The sequence below is a fragment of the Bos indicus genome, chromosome 24, assembly GCF_029378745.1.
Source record: "Bos indicus isolate NIAB-ARS_2022 breed Sahiwal x Tharparkar chromosome 24, NIAB-ARS_B.indTharparkar_mat_pri_1.0, whole genome shotgun sequence".
Lineage (NCBI taxonomy): Eukaryota > Metazoa > Chordata > Mammalia > Artiodactyla > Bovidae > Bos > Bos indicus.
Genome location: NC_091783.1, coordinates 31,010,189 through 31,018,258, shown reverse-complemented (window position 1 = coordinate 31,018,258; position 8,070 = coordinate 31,010,189).

Genomic DNA, 8,070 nt, shown 5'->3' with positions numbered 1-8,070 from the left:
TAAGGAGAGAAATACATACTTCAAGACCAGAAATGGTCCAAAATACTTGACAGTGCAGCCTCCTAAGATATTTTATAACTTAGAGATCATATTTTTTCCTGTTGAACATGTTTCCTGACCTTGAAAATGATGTGCAGTTACTTTACCTTTAGTAAAAGAATATAATAACTGTCCTTGAACTACTTCACAATTTATGGAGAGGATGATGACATACTAATTTCCCTATGAATTGTTAACTAAGTTCCCTATGAATGGATGCAATAGGCACTGTAATTTCATCCTCACAAAGATGACTACTTCCCAATCCTCAGAACCTGTGAATATGATAACTTACTTGAAAACATGGTATTAAGGTTCCAGTTGGAATTGAGGTGGTTAATCAGCTGACCTTAAAATACAAAGATGAACCTGGATTATTTGGTTGAAAGTTAAAGTCTCTCCGTCTGTCCAACTCTTTGCAACCCCATGGACTATACAGTCCATGGAATTCTCCAGGCCAGAATACTGGAGTGGGTAGCGTTTCCCACTGGGAAGATCCCCTGGGAAGATCCTCCAGGGGATCTTCCCAACCCAGGGGTCGAACCCAGATCTCCCGCACTGCAAGCAGATTCTTTACCAGCTGAGCCACCAGGGACGCCCTTATTTGAGTGAGCCTAAGTGCAGCAATAGCACCCTACTCCAGTACTCTTGCCTGGCAAATCCCATGGACAGAGGAGCCTGGTGGGCTGCAGTCCATGGGGTCGCTAGGAGTCGGACACGACTGAGTGACTTCACTTTCACTTTTCACTTTCATGCATCGGAGAAGGAAATGGCAACCCACTCCAGTGTTCTTGCCTGGAGAATCCCAGGGACAGGGGGAGCCTGGTGGGCTGCTGTCTATGGGGTCGCACAGAGTCGGACACGACTGAAGTGACTTAGCAGCAGCAGGTTCATCCACCTCATTAGAACTGACTCAAATGTGTTCCTTTTTATGGGTGAGTAATATTCCATTGTGTATATGTACCATAACTTCTTTATCCATTCATCTGTCGATGGACATCTAGGTTGCTTCCATGTTCTAGCTATTGTAAATAGTGCTGCAATGAACAATGGGATACCATGTGTCTTTTTCTATTTTGGTTTCCTCAGGGTATATGCCTAGGAGTGAGATTGCTGAGTCATATTGTGGCTTTATTCCTAGTTTTTTAAGGTTTTTATCTTATTTTATATAATTTTATTTTTTTATATTTATTTTATTCCTAGTTTTCCATGTTCTTTATGGTATCTTTTGAATGTGGGTGGCCTCCAGATGCTGAAAAGGCAAGGAAGGAGATTCTCCCCAAGAGCTTCCAGAAGACATAAAACCATACTAACACTTAATTATAGCCCAGAGAGGCCCATTTTGGGTATCTGACCTCTAAAACTGTAAAGTCATAAATTTGTGTTGTTTTAAGCTGTTCAGTTAGGGATAATTTGTTCACGCATCTATAGGAAATTTCTCTAACATTCATGGTTGAATTATGCAATGTGCACTAAAATATGGATGTTATTCAATATGTTACAAACTGCTGTCCTAATTATATACTAAGCTAACCTAATCACACTTATTATATATTTTCTTTTGAAGAAAATATTATAGTGCAGTCCTATAGACACTGTAGTTTCAGCCTTCTGGACTCCAGAATTGTGAGAGAATACATTTCTGTTATTTTAAGCCACCAGATTTGTGGTAATTTATTACAGCGGCCATAGGAAAACTAATACAGATGCCAAGATAATTCAGTGGAGGGAAGACTATTTTGCAACAATTCATGTTTTAAAAAATGAACTTTGACCCTTTCCTCACATAGGCACAAAAATTAACTTGAAATATACTGTAGACCTAATGTAGAAAGTAAAACTATAAAATTCTGAAACAAAAAATTGGATAAAATCTTCATGACCTTGAGTTAATATTTCTTAGATATAACAAATATCAAGAAGCATCCAAGAACGATTGCTAAAGTGGATTTCAATTAAATTTAAAAGTCTCTTCAATCCTCTTCAAAGGATTATAAGAAAGTAAAAATGCAAGCTATACTCCAGGTGAAAATGTATGAAAACAGAGAATTTGTATCTAGAATATTTAAAGAACACTTGCTGCTGCTAAGTCGCTTCAGTTGTGTCCAACTCTGTGCGACCTCATCAGTAAAAACACAAACAACTCTTAACAAAAATGGACAAAAGATTTAAAGACACTTACAACAATGATGTGGGAGCGGCCAATACATAATGCAGGTTTACTGTGATAGTTTCTTAAAGATGGTTGAAACTTACAGATTCTTACCAATGTATTTTTATTACTCTTGTTGTTTAGTCACTCAGTCGTGTCTGACTCTTAGTGACCCCACAGACTGCAGCACACCAGGCTTCCCTGTCTTTCACTTTCTCCCAGAGCTTGCTCAAACTTATGTCCATTGAGTCGGTGATGCTCTCCATCCAACCATCTCGTCCTCTGTTGTCCCCTTCTCCTCTTGCCTTCAATCTTTCTCAGCATCAGGGTCTTTTCCTATGAGTCAGTTCTTCGCATCAGGTGGCCAAAGTATTGCAGCTTCAGCATCAGTCCCTCCAGTGAATATTCAGGGCTGATTTCCTTTAGGATTGACTAGTTTGATCTCCTTGTAGACCAAGAGACTCTCGAGAGTTCTCCAGCACCACCGTTCGAAATCATCAGTTCTTCTGCAATCAGCCTACTTTACGGTCCAACTCTCACATCCATACATGACTACTGGAAAAACCGTAGCTTTGACTGTACAGACCTTTGTCGGCAAAGTAATGTCTCTGCTTTTTAATACACTAAGTTGGTCATAGTGTTTCCTCTAAGCAAGCATTTTTTATTTCATGGCTGCAGTCACCGTCTGCAGTAATTTTGAAGGCAAGTTTGTTATTATTCCAACTCTATTACATTAAAATCCATTGGTCTATGTAGTCTTTTATTTATACATAATTGTGTGTCTTGCTTTGGTCAGTGGAAAATACTTGTTCACTGAATTATGTATAAATTCCAAATTCAGTACTACATAAAAAATTAGACTTTTTCATTGCCACTAGTCTCATCAGTAAAAGTTTATTTTTTTGCCATTTAAGATTTTAATTTAAAAATATTTTACATATACATTTTTCTATTCTTCTTCAATTTTTTTTTCCTAAATGGGTTATTATAGAATACAGAGCAAAGTTTTAATTTATGGGGAAGTTGTCCAGTTTATGGTGATATATGCAGGTCTTCCAAAAATTCTAATTTTTGCTTAAATGCTTGAATTTTATCTTTTGAAACACACACTATCTGGTTTTGGGGGGGTTGTTTTGGCCTTGCAGTGGGGGTTGTAGGATCTTCATTCCCCAACCGGGGACTGAACCTGCCCTAAGCAGGGAAAGCACAGAGTCCTAACCACTGGCATGAGTACCTGCTCAGTTGCTCAGCTGTGTTTGATTCTTTGCCACACCATGGACTGTAGCCCACCGGGCTCCAATGTCCATGGGATTTTCCAAGCAAGAATACTGGAGCGGGTTGCCATTTCCTTCCCGACACAGGGATGAACCTGTCTCCTGCATCTCCTGCACTGGCAGGTGGATTCTTTATCACTGAGCCACCTGGGAAGCCCTCTAACCACAGGACCACCAGGTAACTCCCTATATGTTGTTCTTTTGAAATGACAGGTTAATGTCATTCAAGAAATGTTTGCCCAAGTATCTAACTCTGAAAAACCACAGTATGTCAATCATTCTTTCAAGAATAAATGATGTTCCATAAGAAAGGGGGTGGTTCAGCAAACAACTCAAATATTTTAAAAAATGCTTTTTCTCAAGCTAACATCTTAATTTGAAGGCAGAAGAGGTGTTCTATGTGTACTGCCCCTTATCTCATTCTGAATATTAAAACGGCAGGTACTCAAGAGAGATTTAATAAAATTCATAATTAAGTGCTTATTCAATAACATTCTAAAATGAATTTGGCATTTCTTCCCACAGGTGCTCAGTGGTAAAGAGTATAATGTTTACTAGTACAATTTTGTACTACTGCCTTGATTTATTCTACAACTCTAGCAGTTTTACCCATTTCTTTGTATTGTCAGCATAAATATCCATACAGTGAAAGGGCAAATACAGTTTTTTAAAAAAAATTTTTATTGGAGTATAATTGATTTACAATGTTGTGGGACAAACACCGTTTCAGTGTTATCACTATAGACTTGACATTGTGAATCCCTTGAAAGGTTTTTGGGTCCCTCCAAGATCTCTGAACTCCAGTTTGAGAAACATTGCTTTATTCCAATAGGACCAAGATGATTCAAAGCCTGGTATTGGTCCCTGTGAGAAAAGGTCTATTTTTGTTTCACTCTTACTTCGGGTTGTGGCCCTCTGAATCCCAACAAAAGCCTAGATGTTTTTCATTACCTCTGTACTCTGAAAGGCTTTGAACTCCAATTTTTGTTTATCAAAGGTCTCCTTTGCTTCTAATCTAGGAATAGGCAGATACCTTAAGAAGAAGATGCTAGGCTTACTCTCTATGAGTTTTCCTTCTCTTCTGAATCCTGGCACCACAAACCCTAGGTGGAGTTAGCAAGCATGCATATATTTTTTAATATTTTGTCCAATATTTCTGATTGTTCAGTAAGATATTTGGCTCAAACCATCAAGATGTCATTGTTGGAAACCTCTAGGCATTAAACTATAAAGTTTAATGTTGCTTTTATTGTTTAAGTATAAATTATGTTTGCTGTGGCTGAGCCACCTCCCTGGTGGCTCAGATGGTAAAGCATCTTGCTTACAATGTGGGAGACCTGGGTTTGATCCCTAGGTCAGGGAGATCCTCTGGAGAAGGAAATGGCAACCCACTCCAGTACTCTTGCCTGGAAAATCCCATGGACAGAGAAGCGTGGTGGGCTACAGTCCATGGGGTTGCAAAGAGTTGGACACGACTGAGCGACTTCACTTTCACTTTATGTTTGCTGTAAAAAATTTAAAATAATACATACATATATATACAGTTTGGAACAATATCTTCTCTTTTATTACCATGTCACCCCATTCTCCTTCCAATCCTTGGCCTTTTGCAAAGAAAACCATTTGGTTGACAAGGTGTATATTCTTTCACTCTTTTTTCTGTAGATTTAGAAATACATATGTATACACATGTACATTTAAAAATATATAAATGAGCTCATGCTAAATTTTTACACTTCCTAATTTTTCTCTGACAGAAAAATCTTAACTTTTTACTTAACTCAATGATTAATAACAATGGTTATCATTTTTCAAGTGCTTATCTGTGTTAGGTAAGGTGGACTGGTATTCCCATCTCTTTAAGAATTTTCCAGTTTGTTGTGATCCACACAGCCAAAGGTTTGGGTGTAGTCAATAAAGCAGAAGTAGATTTTTTTTTCTGAAACTGTTTTGATTTTTGGATGATCCAATGGATGTTGGCAATTGGATCTCTGGTTCCTCTGCCTTTTCTAAATCCAGCTTGAACATCTGGAAGTTTATGGTTCACATACTGTTGAAGCCTAGCTTGAAGATTTTGAGCATTACTTTGCTAGCGTGTGAGGTGAGTGCAATTGTGAGGTAGTTTGAACATTCTTTGCATCACCCTTCTTTGGGATTGGAATGAAAACTGACCTTTTCCAGTCCTGTGGCCACTGCTGAGTTTTCCAAATTTGCTGGCATATTGAGTGCAGCACGTTCACCTCATCATCTTTTAGGATCTGAAATAGCTCAACTAGAACTCCATCGCCTCACTAGCTTTGTTCATAGTGATGGTTCCTAAGGCCCACTTGACTTCACATTCCAGGATGTCTGGCTCTAGGTGAGTGATCACACCATCATGGTTATCTGGGTCATGAAGATCTTTTTTGTATAGTTCTTCTGTGTATTCTTGCCACTTCTTCTTAATATCTTCTGCTTCTGTTGCTGCTGCTGCTAAGTCGCTTCAGTCGTGTCCGACTCTGTGCGACCCAATAGACTGCAGCCCACCAGACTCCCCAGTCCCTGGGATTCTCCAGGCAAGAACACTGGAGTAGGTTGCCATTTCCTTCTCCAATGCATGAAAAGTGAAAAGTGAACGTGACGTCGCTCAGTTATGTCCGATTCTTAGCGACCCCATGGACTGCAGCCCACCAGGCTCCTCCATCCATGGGATTTTCCAGGCAAGAGTACTGGAGTGGGGTGCCATTGCCTTCTCCGCTGCTTCTGTTAGGTCCATACAATTTCTGTCCTTTATTGAGCCTATCTTCGCATGAAATGTTCCCTTGGTATCTCTAATTTTCTTGACAAGATCTCTAGTCTTTCCCATTCTATTGTTTTCCTCTATTTCTTTGCATTGATCACCAAGGAAGGATTTCTTATCTCTCCTTGCTATTCTTTGGAACTCTGCATTCAAATGGGTATATCTTTCCTTTTCTCCTTTGCCTTTAGTTTCTCTTCTTTTCTCAGCTATTTGTAAAGCCTCCTCAGACAATTTTGCCTTTTTGCATTTCTTTTTCTTGGGGATGGTCTTGATCACTGCCTCCTGTACAATGTCACAAACCTCCATCCATAGTTCTTCAGGCACTCTATCAGATCTAAACCCTTGAATCTATTTGTCACTTCCACTGTAAGGGATTTGATTTAGATCATACCTGAATGGTCTAGTGGTTTTCTCTACTTTCTTCAATTTAAGTCTGAATTCCCCAATAAGGTGTTCATGATTTGAGCCACAGTCAGCTCCTGGTCTTGTTTTTGCTAACTGTGGAAAATTCTTAAAGATATGGGAATACCAGACCACCTTACCTGCATCCTGAGAAATCTGTATGCAGGTCAAGAACTGAATATGGAGCAAAAGACTGGTTCCAAATCAGGAAAGGAGTACGTCAAGGCTGTATATTATCACCCTGCTTATTTAACTGATATGCAGAGTACATCATGAGAAATGCCAGGCTGGATGAAGCACAAGCTGGAATCAAGATTGCAGGGAGAAATATCAATAACCTCAGATATGCACATGACACCACCCTTATGGCAGAAAGTGAAGAAGACCTAAAGAGCTTCTTGATGAAAGTGAAAGAGGAGAGTGAAAACATTGGCTTAAAACTCAACATTCAGAAAACAAAGATCATGGCATCCGGTTCTATAACTTCATGGCAAATAGATGGGGAAACAATGGAAACAGTGACAGACTTTATTTTCTTGGGCTCCAAAACCACTGCAGATCGTAACTGCAGCCATGAAATTAAAAGACTCTTACTCCTTGGAAAGAAAGTTATGACCAACCTAGATAGCATATTAAAAAGCAGATAGATTACTTTGCCAACAAATTCCGTCTAGTCAAAGCTATAGTTTTTCCAGTAGTCATGTATGGACGTGAGAGTTGGACTATAAAGAAAGCTGAGTGCCAAAGAACTGCTGCTTTTGAACTGTGGTGTTGAAGAAGACTTGAAAGTCCCTTGGACTACAAGGAGATCCAACCAGTCCATCCTAAAGGAAATCAGTCCTGAATATTCACTGGAAGGACTGATGCTGAAGCTCAAACTCCAATACTCTGACCACATGATGTGAAGAACTGTCTCACTGGAAAAGCCCCTGACGCTGGGAAAGACTGAAGGTGGGAGGAGAAGGTGAGGACAGAGGATGAGATGGTTGGATGGCAACACCGACTTGATGGACGTGAGTTTGAGCAAGCTCTGGGAGTTGGTGATGGACAGGGAAGCCCAGCGTGCTGCATTCCATGGGGTGGCCAAGAGTCGGACACAACTGAGCGACTGAACTGAACTATCTGTGTTAGGCACTGCTCTACAGGCAGTAACACATTATTTCATTTTCTCTTCACAACAACCTTATGAAATAACTATTGTTATCCTTGTTTTACAGATCAGAAAACTATTTTTCACCATCACTAAAAGACTATTTTAATGATGAGAAATATACTTGCCCAAAGCCACCCTGTTGGTTGCAATGTCAATATGAATCCCTGAATGTGTCGATTAATCCTTGTCAACATTTGAATGCTATATTTATTAAATGTATGCTATAACACACTGTAACACTTTCAAATGTCTTTCAGTCAGAGCTATGTAA